The sequence below is a fragment of the Doryrhamphus excisus genome, chromosome 13 (genome assembly GCF_030265055.1).
Source record: "Doryrhamphus excisus isolate RoL2022-K1 chromosome 13, RoL_Dexc_1.0, whole genome shotgun sequence".
In the NCBI taxonomy this organism is placed as follows: domain Eukaryota; kingdom Metazoa; phylum Chordata; class Actinopteri; order Syngnathiformes; family Syngnathidae; genus Doryrhamphus; species Doryrhamphus excisus.
In genome coordinates, this window is record NC_080478.1 from 9,453,876 (window position 1) to 9,473,507 (window position 19,632).

At 40.1% G+C, this 19,632-nt stretch overlaps 1 protein-coding gene across 8 annotated transcripts in view; it reads right to left on the reverse strand.

Annotated features, from left to right (window-relative positions):
• htr1d (5-hydroxytryptamine (serotonin) receptor 1D, G protein-coupled) overlaps positions 1-19,632 on the reverse strand; it is a 107,762-nt gene that overhangs the window by 17,879 nt on the left and 70,251 nt on the right. For 2 of the 8 annotated variants that reach the window (XM_058090342.1, XM_058090341.1), the window contains exons 3-5: positions 9,544-9,657; positions 9,330-9,436; positions 7,960-8,580 (exon numbers count right to left, since the gene is read on the reverse strand). The gene's annotated coding sequence lies outside the window, so the exon portion shown is untranslated. The other 6 variants (XM_058090344.1, XR_009132367.1, XM_058090343.1 and 3 more) reach the window with 6 other exon arrangements.

The window sequence follows — 19,632 nt, forward strand, 5'->3', positions numbered from 1 at the left end:
CCTTCATCTTCATTCACACCTGCTGACGATTATACTATTGCCTATCCAAGAAGGACGCCGTCACATCTTGAAGCACAACCTCTATCCTACGATGGGAGTGTTACATAGCCAAAAGGTAGACTTTTGCTGCACCATCTGCTCAGCTGCCACCAAGCCAACTAACATGCAAGCTACTGTAAACACAGAAGAAAGCCTACGGGAGCCACCGAGGTAACAACGGCACTATTTGAAGGTGTTGCGATGCGTTTGTTGTCACATACTAGAGTGACGTTCAAGAGAGAGAGAGTGATGCTGTCCTGCCCTGCCAGACCTCAAGTAAGACACACAATAAAGTACGCTTTGCGTTCCCGCATGGTGCTCTAATGTGCATGAATTATTAGATTATACCTTAGTTACCGTTGCTATGAATGTCAAGAGCACAAATGTTTCTCGTGACATTAGCATTTTAATTGATATTTTAGAAACGGTGAAGGTCATTGCTGAGTACACGCACATCATCTCTTCTAATATCCTCAGATGATGTTTCATGTGTACAGAGATTTCGCTACCAATACTGTGAAAATACCGTGGTAAACGATGGTCATTATTGTGACTAGGGATCGACCGATATGGTTTTTTGGGGGCCGATTTTTTTTCCAACATCCTCAGCCGATGGCCGATTTTGCTTGGGCCGAAATTTGTGGCCGATACAGATTTTGCGTCTGTTTCATTGGTATGTGATGTTTTTGGGCTTACTTGTTGTCACACCGTGACTTAAACTGCCTAGCGATCACCCAGTGAAATGTGATGGGCTTAGTAAAGTGTTAAAAGCAAGCTAACGCTATTACTTGTGAAAACGCGCCCTCGATTATTCATTACTATTCAACAGTGGGGGCGAGGTACCGCGACTATGTGTGTTTAGGGGTCCTCTGCCGCCGGGACAGATGCCTGACTGTAAATCATGCGGTGGAAAAATACATCGGTGAACCCACGCGCGTATCGGCCGCTACCAATACAAAGAAAAAAACGCAAATATCGGCCCGATATATCGGTCGATCCTTAATTGTGACTATTGTCTGACTGCTGTCATTTGCTACCTTCTTTAAAAGTATTAAACATGTTGTGAATCATATCCATATCATCATAAATCATGGCACGTTTGGGATCATAACAAAACAACAGACAGACAGACAGAAAGCAATCTGGAGCACTAGTGGAACCCCTTGCATGAAAGCAAGCAGCGCATACCACTGAACTAACTAACTAGTGCGATGCTAACAAGAAGTTAATCACTGTAAAAACACTACATTTACTTTACACTGCACTCTCATTGCTGATGCACTACACTGCAGATGGGGAGGCCATACAACTTCATGTCAAAAAATCCAAACTATCCCTTTAACACCGCCTCTTATGCTACTACTACTATTTGCTAAGAGAAAGAAAATTGTCAAAATTTGTGCTATTTATGTTGAACTGCAACATGGGCAAAAGCCGTAAAATGTCCGTAGTGTGAAAGTAGCTTTGAATACAAGTAGAGTCGAAGCACAGAAGTATCATGTTTTTGATAAAAAAGTATTGCCAAAAATATGTTTGGGTTTTCAACAAACAGTGCGCTTAACAAAGCATCGCCACATTGGTGAATCAGTGAATATTGGGAAACTATAGACAGATTCCGGCTAGGCTATCTTTTTATTTGTTCATAGAACACACATCCCACAATGAATGACTCCGATATTGTCTCCCTTCTTTCACTGATTAAGCAATGTGCACCCTGTACTGATGAGGCGTTCGAGCACACTGCGTATTTCTGCGTGACAAAATCAACCATCCCGACACCGAAGAAAATTACAAATGCCAGAACTTTGACAAATAATGTAAGAAACACTATTGAATCATAGAAATCATAGTAAACTTCAAAAGGTATATTGTCATGTAAACATAGGAACCTTTAATACAAGTTGAAGGGGGAACGGTTTAAGGGAGACACATTATAGAAAGCGATGTGTGCAATGACGATTTTACCTCTTCAGCAGATTTTACCTCTGCTGAAGTATATATGTAATATTCATTCATTCATTCATTCATTCATTTTCTACCGCTTATCCTCACGAGGGTCGCGGGGAGTGCTGGAGCCTACCCCAGCTGTCTTCGGGCGAGAGGCGGGGTACACCCCGGACTGGTGGCCAGCCAATCACAGGGCACATATAGACAAACAACCATTCACACTCACATTCATAATATATAATACAATAAACAATATAGTTCAATATTACTTTCTAACTGTTTGTACAATGGACTAGAATCCTTCTCTCGTTCCTCCACTCATCACAGGCAAAGGTGATGTTAAGTGTTTATTTATCCAGTTCAATCATCATTTATATGTATTTCACATTATTTTTTACTTGTAATAGTACATATATTCTCCAAGGAATGTGTTTTTGCTTGTATTTCTGGGTGTCTGGCATGGTTTAATTGGCTTTTCAGTCATTCCTGTGGGAAAAAAATCACTTATTCCACTCTACTTTATTGGGCTTCTTTTGGAATAAGTGTTGCAAAAAAGCTACAAAAGCTAAAAAAAAAAGATTTTCTAATGGCAATTTAAAAAATGTGATGTTTTGTGCTTATTTTAATAAGCTTAGTCTGGTTGAATTCTCAGTCTTAATGATGATATTACTGTTTTTTGCATGTCTGATTTTAAGCCGATCAAGTTGTGAGTGTTTTTATGGAGTTTCTTCCCACCCATGATCTATTCTTCACTTGTCCCTGAGTGATCACAGTGATCTGCGCCCCTCAGACCAAACATGTCCTTGCAAGGAGGAGCTGGAAGTGTCAGGATGAGTACTGTACTATAACATAAAGTCCCTAAGGGAAAACAGCCACCATCTTTCATTTGTTTCCCAAAGATGGGAGATACTGCACAAGTGGAGCGCCTTCCACATCACAACCAACTGCCATCTCCAATATTAATTATTAACCCAGATTTGTGTAATTAGCCTAATGAGCTACAAATGAGTTGCGAGCACAGTCCCCTCATAATTCCAAATTTCCTAATCCATTTCATTTTCATGACTCCCTGTTATTAAGTATTTATCAGCGGGTGCACGATAGGCCACAACGAGGATTTCTCTCCTCGCTAATGGCTCTGATGTAGCAGGCGTGGTGTTGTGATCTCCTCTGATCGTGAAAGGAAGGGGAAGAAAGAGCACCAGAGAAGAAATTGAGGTACGAATTATTGAGTGCTTGAACACACTTTTCTTTATGGTGTTTCTCTTTAATTCTGACATGAAGCAGCTCTCATATCTCTGAAAAAAAAACATTAGATGTGGTTCGAAATAGTTAAGTGTACAGCCTGTGTAGCACTATAGATTTACTGTCCATTGAAAATGATTCAAGATGCAGGGGTTATTGTCTAAATGCAAGATAATTGTGTCTTGCCTACAGTCAAGCATAATGGTGATCGTGCCACGGTGTGGGGCTGTGCGAGTGCTGTGGGCACTGGGGAGCTGCGGTTGATTGAGGGGAAACATGAATTCAAGCATGTACTGTGACATTCTGATGCAGAGGATCACCCCCCCCCCCACCCTTCATTGGGAAACTGGGCCACGTGGCAGTTTTTCAACATGATAAGGAGCCCAAACACACCTCCAAGATGACAAGTGCCTTGCATGGTGAGGGAGCTGACGATGATGAGGTTGAGCTGAACTGAGTACCAGGACAGTAAATCCCTTGGCAGTTTGCAATGCCAATTTTGCAGCTTCATTCTCTCACACTTTTTCAAAGCAATATTAATTAATACATCAGAGCTGTCTTATAGTTGAATACGTCCTTTTATTAGTCCTGAAATGTACATAGTATTTCGAGGGTCACGAGGGTCGCGGTGGGGTGGGGAGCATTAAAGGCATTAAAAGACGCATTCAAAACATTGTGATATGTAGTACTCTTCATGTACTTTTTCCTAAACAACAAAGTTAACATGTAAGTCGATATATTATGTCTTAAATATCTTCATTCATTCATTTTCTACCGCTTTTCCTCACGAGGGTCGCGGGGGTGCTGGAGCCTATCCCAGCTGTCTTCGGGCGAGAGGAGGGGTACACCCTGCACTGGTCACCAGCCAATCACAGGGCACATATAAACAAACAACCATTCACACTCACATTCATACCTATGGACAATTTGGAGTCGCCAATTAACCTAGCATGTTTTTGGAATGTGGGAGGAAACCGGAGTACCCGGAGAAACCCCACGCATGCACGGGGAGAACATGCAAACTCCACACAAAAATGGCCGAGGGTGGAATTGAACCCGGGTCTCCTACCTGTGAGGTCTGCGCGCTAACCACTTGAATTGCTTAAATTGTATGTATTTTTGCCTAAATTCAGCTAAGCCAAGCAAATAAAATGGCCAAATGAACTGAAATTCAAATATAAGGCATTAAAAGACGCATTCAAAAACATTGTGATATGTAGTACTCTTCATGTACTTTTTCCTAAACAGCAACGTTAATGAGTGAGTCGCTATATTATGTCTTAAATATGTTATTTTCTCTTATTATGTTTACTATACTGTGTATTAAAATGTAAGGTGACTATAGGGGTGTTATGTCATGTCTAGAGGGCTCTAATGATGGTAAAAACCCATATTTAGAAGGTTGTAAACAGGTTTTCTATGCTCTTTCTAGGAAAATATTTGAATCTTACTTTGTGGAAATTCACTTATCACGATCAGGTCTGGAACCAATTAATGGTGATAAATGAGGGATTATGACAGGAGTGAATTAGGATGGAAATATGGCCCTGGACTTTTTTGTTCAAACTGGTCCTAGCCCACATCATGAGCATCCCCTTTTGATGAGTTTTATGCTCTTCATTGGTGATCGATCCTCGGACTGGCTTGCCGCTGCATGCAGCAAAACGTATCCCTTTGCGCATTTGGACCCCTTATGCACAAAATGTACCCCCCACCCCCACATGGATCGTGGAGCCCTCCACACAGCGCTTGTTCTGCGTGTTGGGAGGGGTTTGCTCTGACTCTGCCAACTGGCCTCCTCTGTAGCGTTGGGTCTGCAGCAGCATGTTCCCAGCCCGGACTGGGAGATTTTGTTACCAGTTACCAAGGCAAGGCGCAGCAATCAATATATAAATAAATAAACAGCCATAAATTGCCCCATTATTGATCGGCACTGGGAAAATTCCCAGTACTCCCGATAGCCAGACCACTCCTGGATGACCGTATTCCTTTCCAAGTTGTACATTGACTACTCTGATATATACAGAATATTATATAGAGTCGTATAACGGTTAATTGGTTCCAGACCCCACTGCAATAAATGAATTTCAGCGATGTGGGATTCAATATTGATAAATGTAATATTTTCATAGTTTGAGAATAAAAAACCTGATTGATGACTTTCTAAATACATCACAGTGGAAAAGTGGAATAGGAGAAGAAGAAGAAGAAGAGAGTTTTTGTCCTTACAAACAAAGAGATAATAGAAAATTACAAAAAAGGGATTTTTTTGAAAAGAATCATCCAGAAAAAGTGTTCACTATTGGGCTATCGTTCACGATGATGAAAGATTGTTAAAAGCCGACAACAGCAAATATCCTTGGGTCGGCTTTAAAAAAAACACCGCTGAGAGAGAACATGAACCAAAGAAGGCAAAAGGTGACGATGGCAGTTAAAAAGGTAAATAAACATCATTTTTATTCTTTATTTTATTCTTTGTTTTGTACATTATTTACAACTCTCATTTTATGTTTATTGTGCAGTAATATAATTATAACACGTAACATGTTTTGATGCATTTTTATGATTCATGTCCGAATTTTGGGGGGCTCGGAATGGATTAGGGCATTTACTACATCCACTTACGGAATTTTCAGGTTACGAAACTACTTCCAAAACCAATTAATTTTGTACGTAGGTGCCGTACGTATAAAGGTGCCATTGTATTAGAGTCCTGTACACATGACATAACACCTCTACAGTCACATTTACGTTCTTACTATTCATTTTTACATCATATCGTGCAACTTTTGTGCTGCAAGGACTCGAGACGGCTGCTAGCATGAATTTCTGCCACTTATCTTTACGAGGGTCGCGGGGTAAACACTGGACTGGACAAATAACCATTCACACTCACATGTACACGGACGCATGGGGAGAACAGGGATGCCTGAGGGTGGAATCAAACTCGGGCCTCCTCGCTGTGTGGCCTGCACGCTAACCACTCTTATTTCTTCTAAACTTAAGAAACTCAAAACATACCACTTCCACACGGAATGGGAGGAGAACATTTGTTGGACATGCCATGGCCTACTTGATGCCTTAGTGGAGTTTGAATATAATGTGAGGTATTACAGTCGCCCACTGGCCAGAATACTACACACAGTATCACTGGGATTTCAACTTGTTTGCAGTAATAATAGACAGTTGTCTACCACAAAACGGCAATCATTTATTAGTCATTCATTCATTCATTCATTTTCTACCGCTTATCCTCACGAGAGTCGCGGGGGTGCTGGAGCCTACCCCGGCAAGAGGTGGGGTACACCCTGGACTGGTCGCCAGCCAATCACAGGGCACATATAAACAAACAACCATTCACACTCACATTCATACCTATGGACAATTTGGAGTCACTACTTAATCTAGCATGTTTTTGGAATGTGGGAGGAAACCGGAGTACCCGGAAAAAACCCACGCATGCACGGGGAGAACATGCAAACTCTACACAGATATGGCTGAGGGTGGAATCGAACTTGGGTCTCCTAGATGTGAGCCCTGTGCGTTAACCACTCGACTGCTGTGCAGCCCAATCATTTATTAATAAAAAAATATATTAAAAAAAAAGTAAAAAGCCGATGCTACTTTGATTTAGCGATACAACACTTAATGTAATATTTATCATGAGTAGACTCATCCAAGAAAATATGCTTCTAGTCAGCCATTTTGGTTTGAACTTTTACGGTCATTAAAGACCCACAACACGTTTGGTCGGATGACAACCAAATTTGAAGCATGAGAAATGGGTCATAGCCAAACCTTCAAGGTTTCATCATAACAGGTGGGCGGAGCATGGCAGACAAGTTTGATGACTCCCCCATCAAATTCTAAAAATAAACACTAACAACTCACTTTCCTTAATTAGTCACAGCACCAACTAGCGGTGACAGGAAATGTCTACAAATGACAAATGTACATAGTGACAGAAGTTTGTTTTTGGGCTGCTGACCAGATGGATGTTCTGTTCCCAGCACTTCCAATGCATGAGGACCAATCAGAAGAGAAGCAATGAAGACAGATGGGAATAATAAGATGCCATAAACCAATATGCATAAATCCTCACACAACCATATTGAATTTCACTCCAACCCAATAAATCTCCAAATAGGCTTTCATCATCATCATCATCATCATCATCTTATAAGCTGCTCTCTCACTGTATTAATGCAATGAGCATCCAACAGACAATCGTGATGTATTTGATGTTTCATCCACGTTTTCATCATTTTTTTCCCAAGGTCTCTTACAGGGAAGGACACTTCATTAGGTACACCCGCACAATCTAGCGATGCATTTTGTGTTTTAGTGTAAAAATCATAATCTAATAGGGTTATTGTTTAGTTTGTTGTAAAAGTGCACCGCATCACACTGAAAGGTTTCTACTCATCGGCCACTCTGTTAAGGCAGACAAATCATTAGGAACAGCGCGCTCGTTTCATGGTGCAGAAGTACCTTATGTTGTGTCCTGTAGTCCGACTTTTTTTTTTTTTTTTACACCTTCCATTGCAGTTATGATCTTTATTACACGACAAGGCTCGACTATGTCTTAATATTTGTCCTTCATCTTCCATGTCACAATCACAGGTCGCATCATCATTCTTGCAACTATAAAAACAACAATGACGTTTTTCTACTGGGCGTGACAGCAACAAAAATAAAACAAAATAAGCAAATAAAATAAGCACTTACCATGTTTTTAATGTAGATGTTACACTTCCTGGTGGGTAAATCAATCGGGGAACCCCGGCAAGCAGAGAAGTCCCTTTACGCACGCACGTCCCGAGAAAAGGAAAGCAACAGAGGCTCTGGGATGAAGCAGTCCCGCTGGTCCGATGCGCAGCCTCCTTATTGTGTGTGTCTTGTTTGTGTTGCCATCACTTAACAGTGCTCCACATTTCATCTCAGCTCCATCTCGGTCCTCCTCTGCATGAACTTGACCCACAAAAAAAAAAAAAAAATCCAATAACGATGATCCTTTGCAGCCAGGAGTGGCTGGAAAGCGCACTTAAGTGTGTGTCCTGTGCAGAGCAGTTTACATCTCCGTGTCAAGCGTCAAGGTTGCATTGCGCTCCACAAGGTTGTTCTTCCCCTGTATGGTGCTGTTCTGCTGCTGCCATTATCATCATCATCATCATCATCATCACCAGTGCTGGAGGGACGTCAACAAGTGGCATTAAGGGGTTGGATTATGGTCCAAGGGTTTGTTTTCAAGGAATTCTGATGCTGGGATTGGAAGGTCCAACAATAAAAAAAAAACGATGATGCGGAGTAGCATCATCAGCTCAGGGGGAACCAAGTCCAACCTCCAGTCTGGAATAAGAGGAACTGCTATAGTAGTGCACTCAAAAAATAAATGTTTAGCCTCAACAAAAAAAAAATCAACGCAACAATTTCCATTAGTCTTTCTTAGTTATAACAACTTAATTTGAAATTGCTTTGAACCAACAAACAATATTGCATTGCACGAATTAGCTTTTCCTCTTCACTCAAAGCTTATTTTAAGTAATGCTTACTGAATAATTGTTTTTAAATAAAAAGAATAATAAGAATAATAAAGTTTTAAGTTCATAACTCAAAAAAATACGACAAGTCATCAAATCATTTTATTCAAAGTAGTTTAATTTGTCGTCTACTTAATTATAATTTTTAAGTAGCAGTAACTTAATATATATATTAAGTTAATAATAATTAATTTGCTAAATAAAATAAATTAATACAATTTGAGTGTATATGACATGCTAAATTAAGTTCATGTAATAGCCAACATTATTAACTTAAAAAATAAAGTTAGCAACTTAGAAAGTTTATCTAAATCAATTAATTACATTTTTTACATTGCATTTATGTATTAAATCAAGTGGTGTCTACAGACATTTTGCACTGTTGGATCTTAAGAATGCAAAATTGAGAAATGAGGAGAGACAAAAACATTTTTGAGCAATTGATCTCAAACAACCATTAGACTGATCAAAAGTTTAAGACCATAAAACACAAACAAACCGAAACACATCAAAAATAAAAATACAATAAAAGCCGAGAACCAAATTGAAATGAATCACCTCAAAAACTGGTTTGAGGATTCTTGATACCAGTGTTTCCAGGTGACGGTGGGAATGTTTGTCCAGGTGGTGAAGATGGCTTCACAGAGGGCATCCACTGTCTGGAACTGATATCAATTTTTTGGAAACTTTGCCATAAACAATAGATAAACAATTTGAAATACATATGAATAACAAATGAAAGGGTTAAATGAATATTTAAGGTTACTTTTACCTTGACTGAAGACATGACTGTTCCCAAAGACACGATGTGGCACCACACAATACTCTGGAACTGGAAAAATGTTCTTTGGCTCCATTTTGGATTACAGTATTGCCATGAGAAACACTATTGGATGCAGGAAATAACTCATTGTGACATATACCCACATTGTGTCTTTAGGGATATTCATTCATTCATTCATTTTCTACTGTTTTTTTCCTCACGAGGGTCGCGGGGGTGCTGGAGCCTATCCCAGCTGTCTTGGGGCGGGAGGCGGGATACACCCTGGACTGGTCGCCAGCCAATCACAGGGCACATATAGACAAACAACCATTCACACTCACATTCATACCTATGGACAATTTGGAGTCGCCAATTAACCTAACATGTTTTTGGAATGTGGGAGGAAACCGGAGTACCCGGAGAAAACCCACGCATGCACGGGGAGAACATGCAAACTCCACACCGAGATGGCAGAGGGTGGAATTGAGCCCTGGTCTCCTAGCTGTGAGGTCTGCGCGCTAACCACTCGACCGCTGTGCCGCGTCTTTAGGGACAGTTATGTCAAAAAATGTGTCTTTAATGAAGGTAAAAGTAACCTAAATGTTCATGTATATCATTATTTATATGTATTTATACACTATAAAAGCTATGAAATACATTTTCTGTAACAGAATAATTTGATTTGCATTATTTCTGATGACAAAAAATTATCTGTTTCAGTTAAAGACTGACATCTGGAACAAAGTGACACTAACCAAGGTTCAACTGAATTTAATTTAAAATTATGCATTACTTGTTGTGTATTGTGTATTTCAATGGTATCCAAAATGGGGTACGTCAATTGAAAGAAGAGAGTCTAAAGTTTCTTCACGTCGTTTCAATGTTTATGTAGTCCTAAAACTCAATGTTCAGTGGGTCTTGAAAGTGGGCAGTATCTTCTCTGAAAATGTGAATTAGTTAATAAAGTAACAAGATGTGTGCAATTTTGTACGCTAACCAAAAAATGTTTGAAAACCAAGGCAAAATGTAACCGGGGGATATGCTAAAGAAGTTCCAGTGTACTGTACAATTGCTTCATTGGCCCAAAAAAAAAGGGGGGGGGGGCATGACTTAATGGCCGGTCCCAGGCTGTTCCCATTTGTATTCGAGCAGGGGGGTTTCAAGACTTCAGGAGACATGCAAAAGTCATTTTCAAACTTGTTAAACTAACTTTGGTGACGTTCAAAAAAATCAATTTTTCTGGGAGAACTGGAGACCCCAACCATATTATATTCACTGACAGTAGGTTTGAAAACTTTTGCTCTATATGATACTTCTTGTGAGACTTTTACCAAAATACTAGAGGGATTCTAAAGTATGACATTTACTGTAACCTTAATATACAGCTGGCCTTTAACAAGCCAACAATGCCAAAACTACAGATAACAAATGCTTCTAATCTCAATAGCCCTACTTTCTAGTCAACTTTTGCAAACATTTGTTTTCATTTATTACAGAAAATATAGATTTATCACCTAACCCACCAAATATATATGATACATTATATTTGCCAGCGCACACACCGGATGCCCACAATGATGAATATAGTCACTGTAAACCCAGCCAATGACTGCACAAGGAAGTGGAACGCTTATCAAATATGTGGCGAAACTGAGTTACATTAATGATTGATAAGAATATCCACTTTTTTGTGCTACAGTATATTTAGGCCACACATAGTATGTGTATATTCAACATGTCATTGTGATTTTCAGAGTGTCTGTGAATGCACCTTGCGAAGTGTCAGACTAGAGACGTGAGTTGGATATACGGTATTGGAACTGCACTGCTGTTGATGCGTTCAGGTCAGGTGTGGCTTGCCATGGTGCTCATGCATGAATTACATTTAAAAAATGAAGGTAATTAACGAAGTAACCACCGTTAATGTGTTATTAAAAATCTGACTGTGCTCAATTTTAGAGGTTGTGCTGTATCATCACATTTTTCTGTTTTTCATTTTTTATGTACCATGTAGTGCTGTGTGAAGTGCAGTGAGATTAATCACATTTATTACATTTTATCATTTTGTCAATACAATGGATGGATTTCACACAATCACTGTTACAGAAATCACGTCTATGCGTTTCTTTCATCGTTCTCATTTATAAAAATTAGATTTATTTGACTGTGATGCTAAGCAAAAAGGATGTTTCTGCAAAATGAGCATCCTTTTTTTTATATATAAAAAAATCCATTCCAGCACAGTCATGCGGAAAACAAAGTGTTTGCTGAAGTGTCTTTTCTGTTGACACAGTGAGAGGGAAAAAAACAAAACAAAACAACTTTTTGACGTGTGCTTGCCTTTTACTCAGCTTATTTGCAGGTACTAAGTTATACGCCTGCAGGGAGCAATGGTAAGAAAACGTCACGGATGATAAATCCACAACCTGGTGATGCCTTCACCACATCATAGTGCTGAGAAATTTACTGTGGGTGGCAATACTGAGTAGAGACAAGGAAAGGAAAAGAAACAGAAACCCATTCTGACCCACCGCCATGCTTCTCTTTAGATGAATGGAGCCACGATGGACTCGCACAATACATAAAGAGTAGCTTGCGTGATGTTCTGCGAATATGTTTGGTCATCTAAAACTGTCAGTACATGCGGTGGTGACTCATATTTCTTACATGAAGCATCAAGAAGAAAACACTGTGCTCCAAATGGAAGAAAACCTGAATCTTTTGCATTTCAAAAGAACGTTCCCATCGGAAGTAATGGGGACAGATGAACTGCATAGGTAGTGTAAACATAAGGTAACCACTCTGTATAATACAAATACTTCAAATCATAAAACAGCTAACAAGGAAGTGATACTCCCGCCTACTAAACAACAAATCCTAGTTGGCTTTTATGTTTTTAGCTCCATGCTAGTCATTCTAAAATGTATTTGTTTATGTAATTAAGCGTTGTATAGCCTTACCACCTGTCCTCATTAGGGTCACCGTGGACTGGTTGTCAGCCAATCACAGGGTCCTGTCATGTCTTGGCTTTGGCACTGTGGCGGCGACCCCACTATGCAGAAATCAGCAGGTAAACAGTTTATTTTTAAGAACGGTAACTGCCGTGTAGTGACCAGGAATCCACAAATGAGCAGTGTCGTAGTCGCGTGGCAAGCTACAACAAACATCTGGCAATGCTCCAACACGGAAGGACGCCACCGGCTGTACTGAATAATGCAAAACACAAATTGACAGCAGGTGCGTGAGGACTGAAAGGTAAAACAGGAAGAAACCAGGACACAGCAAAATTGGAAGTAATACAAAATAAGAGCATACGGCAAACAGGGACAAATCAGCAGTAATTTGACAAGAATAAAAATGATTATTATGAGAAAAAGTTGTGAAAAGGGTGCAATTTTACAAGAATATGATGAGAATGATATGATGTGAATGATGGAGCATAATGTCATTTTAACAGCAAATAGTTTAAAAAATATTTTAGTAGCATAAAGCTAAAATATATACTAAATAAAAAATATTTTAGTAGCATATAGCTAAAATATTTGTATAAAAAGATCATTTTGATAAATGATCTTTTAAAATGACAAAAAAGTTGTAATTTTTATTATTTATTTATAATTAGGTTGGTGGAAAGGTTATTTGTTAGACATTTTTTATTTAAGACAATTTTCCAAAGATCATTTAAGAAAAAAGTCAAAATATAAGGAAAAAACAAACAAAAATGGTAGAAAAAAAATCAAAGTTTATGATCAAACAAATAATCAAAGTTATGCTTTTTCATCGACATATATGATGAACGACATAGATGATTTTTTTTTCCTGAAACATATAACCTATTAGCATATCATAGATTTGATTTTTCAGTATGGAAAAAGTTTGGACACCCCTGATTTCTCCAAGTTTCTTTCCACCTTTAAACACATGTGACCTGATCACATGACCCTTGACCGTCATCACACCCTGGTCCAGTCACAAGGCATCCAACCTGGAAAAAGTTGCACAAAAAGTCTCTATTTACACGATCTGCCGCAATTCAAACCACAGGAAATCTTGTTAGTACATGTTAAAGAAAAAGCGTTGATTGAGCTCCTGGGTGGGCTGCTTTCCCCGCAATATTCAATCTTTAATTGAATCAATACGAGCTCCTTGAAAGCTAATTAGAAAGCTCTTCAAGTATAGAAAATGTTAATGAAGAAATGGAGCTCATCACTCAAGCGCTTCTGAAGCAGCACACTTTACTTTATGGGTGCCACCAGATATTACCTCAGCAATTCTGTGACAAATGCCACTCAAAATAGATGGGGTTCTTGCTAACAGAGCAAGACATCCAGGAGGCTTGAAGAAGAAGGAAAAGGTGTTCTACCTTGGCCATCTTTTGGCAAAAATATAATTCATAGGGATCTTATTTAAATAAAGCAATAATAACAGAACGTTTCAAGATAATTGGTGGAGATGATGACAGGGACTAGTGGTTAGCACACAGACCTCACAGCTAGGAGACCAGGGTTCAATTCCACCCTCGGCCATCTCTGTGTGGAGTTTGCATGTTCTCCCCGTGCATGTGTGGGTTTTCTCCGGGTACTCCGGTTTCCTCCCACATTCCAAAAACATTCTAGGTTAATTGGCGACTTCAAATTGTCCATAGGTATGAATGTGAGTGTGAATGGTTGTTTGTCTATATGTGCCCTGTGATTGGCTGGCGACCAGTCCAGGGTGTACCCCGCCTCTTGCCCAAAGACAGCTGGGATAGGCTCCAGCACCCCCGCGAAATGTTGACTTATTTCATAATCTGAGTTTAAAGGTGACTATAGGGGTGTTACTTCATGTCCAGAGGGCTCTAAAAATGTTGTCAACAGGTTTTTCAACAATACGTGTCTGTATGCCCTCATCACCAGTCAGAACTCAACCAGGATGCGTTCACAATCTCAGAAAAAGTAAAATCTTTTTAAACTCATGACAAAGACATGCATTTTCAGCACTCGGGGGTTTAGAAATATTCAAGCATTGCTAAGGGAACCACAACAAAGAAGCTGAAGAGCCTCATGCGGTTCGAAAACCGCGGGTTGCCAACCTCCGGGCTACACCAATCAATACCAGCGTGTGGACAAAACCCGGCATGCAGTGGCAGAGAATAGGGCGAGTTCGATTCGACCAACCCAAAGCAGCACCGCTGCTCACAACATCTCAAGACCACAATCCTCCTCTCTCCCACATAAACATCAACAATCACAATCTGAAAACACATTTCTGACTATTGTTGTCTGTTTGAGTGGTTTCACTTCATCAAGCCTTTTCTTCATTCCACAAGAATAAAAGTAATGGTGCTCCAAATCGGTATTGGCCGATTTCACTCATGGATTATGGGGATTGGTATTCAATAAGTGTGTAAGGTATTTAAGGCTTAAATCTGGATTATGGGGAGGGTTCTTGAGCTGAATCTAATCTGCGTCTAATATCTATACAACACAAATCAATACGGTTCTTTCTTGTCGCTGAGCAGTAATTTCTGAAGAATCGGTTGTGGTAGAGCACTGACATAGACTATTGACACCCGCTGCTAATGTAATATTTCACCTCCGTTACCGCCAACGTTTCTGTCCAATAATGCCTTTAAAATCAATAAGCGTTTTGCTAGTCCGCATAGTACACAGCATTTAATAGCAATTGTACATACGTAGCTACTAAAGTGGAGTGAATGCAACCAGAAACACGAGTGTCATTTGATGCTAATTAACAACTGTAATGCAAACATATTACTAAATGCAACATATGGCGGAGCTTTGGAAAAAAAAGTCTAGAATGTGATGGTCTGCTGCATAATGTGCAGAGTAAAAAAATGGGAAAACCCAGCGAGCTCACAACCGCCTCATAAAAACGTCCATTAGAGTGAGGGATGTCCATTCTAGGACACACTGATAGAACAGCAGCAAATGATGAGGAAATGCAGCGCCCATATTAGGAATGTATAGGCGCTGCCTACACTTAGTCACTATTGCAGCAACTTATATATATACACACACACACATGCAGAGTGCTGCACAATAAGCCTCCTATCATCTGTCAGGATAATGCACACATCATTTGAGGGTATAATAGTGATTAATGGCTAATAAACTTTAAATGCCTGTGTGCACTATTCTGCCCACTTTTCTTTTATTTGTCAGGTTCCTAAGAACCCCTACTTGGGCATATGGAGGTAAATCTGCATGATGAACAGTTTTATATCGCTCTCTGGCTTGCACTTTTATTATTTGTCAACTACTGAGATCTGTAACTGTCAGGATAACGCTGCTGCAAGTCAGCAGTCATGATGTCACACTTCAGCAAAATATGACTGCAATGTAATGCTAGGACTTGGAGTGGAGGTCACAGCTTAGAGACTCCGTCCTCTGTCCTAATCAATGCAATCAGCATATAAAAGTGTTGTTTGCACTAAGTAAAGATGGGTTTTTCAGGCAGGCTTTTCCCAAATGAGCGTGGACAAGTGAAAGTGAGAGACTATTTGCTTTCATTTGTGTCTAATATTGAATGGCTGCTCCCTCACATCCAAAGTATTAAGTCATGCAGGTGTTTCATCCATGCTTTCCTTGTGTCACCGAGCTATATAGAGATATAGGTTGCTCTACAAAACTATTCAATAAAATTGACCACAATGGGGGCTGCACGGCGGTCTAGTGGGTAGCGCGCAGACCTCACAGCTCAGAGACCCGGGTTCAATCCCGCCCTCGGCCATCTCTGTGTGGAGTTTACATGTTCTCCCCGTGCATGCGGGGGTTTTCTCCGGGTACTCCGGTTTCCTCCCACATTCCAAAAACATGCTAGGTTAATTGGCGACTCCAAATTGTCCATAGGTATGAATGTGAGTGTGAATGGTTGTTTGTCTATATGTGCCCTGTGATTGGCTGGCCACCAGTCCAGGATGTACCTTGTCTCTCGCCCGAAGACAGTTGGCTCCAGCAGGATAAGCGGTAGAACATGAATGAATGAATGAATGAATGAATGAATGACCACAATGGAACACGTTGGACAATCAGCCATTGGACTGATGAAGGAAACATTTCTATATGGCAGTCTTGTATTTCAAGTTTGAAGTTTGTTGGAGAACCGTGCAATATAACAACAATACCGTGTTGCGACATGATAAACGTCATTCATTCATTTTCTACCGCTTATCCTCACGAGGGTCGCGGTGGTGCTGGAGCCTATCCCAGCTGTCTTCGGGCGAGAGGCGGGGTAAAACCCGGACTGGTTGCCAGCCAATCACAGGGCACATATAAACAAACAACCATTCACACTCACATTCATACCTATGGACAATTTGGAGTCGCCAATTAACCTAGCATGTTTTTGGAATGTGGGAGGAAACCGGAGTATCCGGAGAAAACCCACGCATGCACGGGGAGAACATGCAAACTCCACACAGAGATGGCCGAGGGTGGAATTGAACCCTGGTCTCCTAGCTGTGAGATCTGCGCGCTAACTACTCATCCACCGCGCAGCCCATGACAAACTTAAGACTGAATTATGCAACAGTGATATCCGTATACCTGCATTTCAGCATTATAGAGTAATTCCTCGTTAATTGGCTCCAAAACTGACCGTGATAAGTGAATTTCATTGAAATAAGTGAATTTTTGGGGCCCTCGAGAAATAACATTGCTACTGCCACCTTTACATTTTTGAGCAACCACAGTTTCAGAGCTTATGAGACACGGTGGTTCTGGAAGAGTGAACATATATTGCTCCGTGCTTTCATTTTTAAAGCTATGGTTTTTAGCCATGGTTCTCTCTTTCACAACTCAGGAAGTAAACAATTTCACTGGCTCATTGGCATCACTGACTCACCGACTCATGACATCACCACGTTTACTGTCATGTAAGTACGATAACTGCCAACATGATTATATTTTATTGCTATATTTCTCATTCACTTTAATTGGTCACGGGTCCTTAAAGGGCCATTACTGGGTCCATATCCGAACCAAAGTCTGCCATTTGGTCATGGCTGATTTTGTCACGTCACGGCTTAGTGACGATGTGGAGGCGAGAGGGTAGGACACAAATGTAGGTAAGAGTAAACTGGGAAACAGCACTGAGGAGTACAATGACATTAACAAGCAAACTAGGCAGAACTAAATAGGAGCATAAGTAAAATTAGCTGTAGGTGCGAGAGAACAGAAAAGTAAAGCAGGGAAACTGGAGCAGAAACTGAAATAATATCAAAATAAGGGCATGAAACAGGAATAAGACATGTAAAAGGGAAAATAAACCAAACTATCAAGCGGGCTAACTCACAGAATGTGACAGATTTAGAACAATTGTATGCTTTAAAATGCTTAATATAGGCTAAGAATATGTAATATTTGCTTAAATATGCATTTTTGGACTAATAATAGGTCATAGTTAACCACAAAACGTCAATCATTTACTAATCTGTACAATAATACCTCATTTATCAATTAATTGATTCCAGACGCGACCGTTATAAGTGAAAAATGGCTTCCTTATTTATAAATGGAATACTTTCATAGTCAGAACATGAAAAACCTGTTGAAGAAATGTTTAGAGCCCTCTGGACATGAAGTAACACCCCTATAGTCACCTTTAAACTCAGATTATGAAATAATAAGTCAAAATTTCTGCTGAGCTGCTTTGGGTTGGTCGAATAGAACTTGCCCTATTCTCTGCCACTGTGGGGAACTGCATGGTGGGTTTTGTCCACACGCTGGTATTGATTGGTGTAGCCTGGGGATCGGCAACCCGCGGCTACGCAGCCGCATGAGGCTCATCAGCCTCTTTGTTGTGACTCCCTTTGCAAGGCTTGAATATATATATATATATATATATATATATATACTAGTCTTTGTCATAAGTTACATTTTTTTTTTACTTTTTCTGCGAATGTGAATCCATCCTGGCTGAGTTCTGACCGGTGATGTATCATGGAAGGCAGGGCATACAGACACGTATTCCCCCAACACGGTCAAGTAACCATCAATATATCCTCCCAAAAAGATCTCAGAAGAAAATAAAGTTTCTGCATGGACAGGTACCTTTGTCTTTTCTACCTACAACAACTTACATTTATGCTTAATATTTGGTGGGAAAAAACACTGAGGAATATTTTTAACACAATAAGAGCCCATTTAAGACATAAATAGGTCATGGCAGTAACATTACTGACACCTAGTGACCAGTGCAGAATACTACATCTTTGAATCCATCTTTTGAATGCTTGACATTTGTGTTTTAGTTCATTTAGCAATTATTATGCTTGAAAATGCTTAATTTAGGCAAAATAATATTCATTCATTCATTCATGTTCTACCGCTTATGCTCACGAGGGTCGCGGTGGGTGTTGGAGCCTATCCCAGCTGTCTTCGGGCGAGAGGCAGGGTACACCCTGGACTGGTCACTAGCCAATCACAGGGCACATATAGACAAACAACCATTCACACTCACATTCATACCTATGGACAATTTGGAGTCGCCAATTAACCTAGCATGTTTTTGGAATGTGGGAGGAAACCGGAATATCCGGAGAAAACCCACCTCTTTTAATTGTGGTAATTTTTTTAATTCTGTAAAGCACTTTGTGTTGCATGTCTTTGCAGGAAAAGTGCTATACAAATAAAGTTGATTTGATTTGATTTGATTCATACCTATGGACAATTTGGAGTCGCCAATTAACCTAGCATGTTTTTGGAATGTGGGAGAAAACCCGGAGAAAACCCACACAAGCACGGGAAGAACATGCAAACTCCACACAGAGATGCCAGAGCGTGGAATTGAACTCGGGTCTCCTAGCTGTGAGGCCTGTGCGTTAACCACTCCCTACCGTGCAGCCCGCAAAATAATATCAGCTTACTTAATTAGCTTCAATATTGTTTCGTTTTGAGATAACAGCTTGACTTAAATAACATATTTTTGAAACACTGTGGCAAGGGGCTAGCGCTTGAGGTGCCATCCTCCATCAAAACACTAGGCAACTGATTAGCTTACATTCATTTTATCCTGGAATCACTACTCTACTCTAGCGAATACAAACTAGAAATAAGTTACTTTTTTGTGCCAGGATCATATCTTACATAATGCACC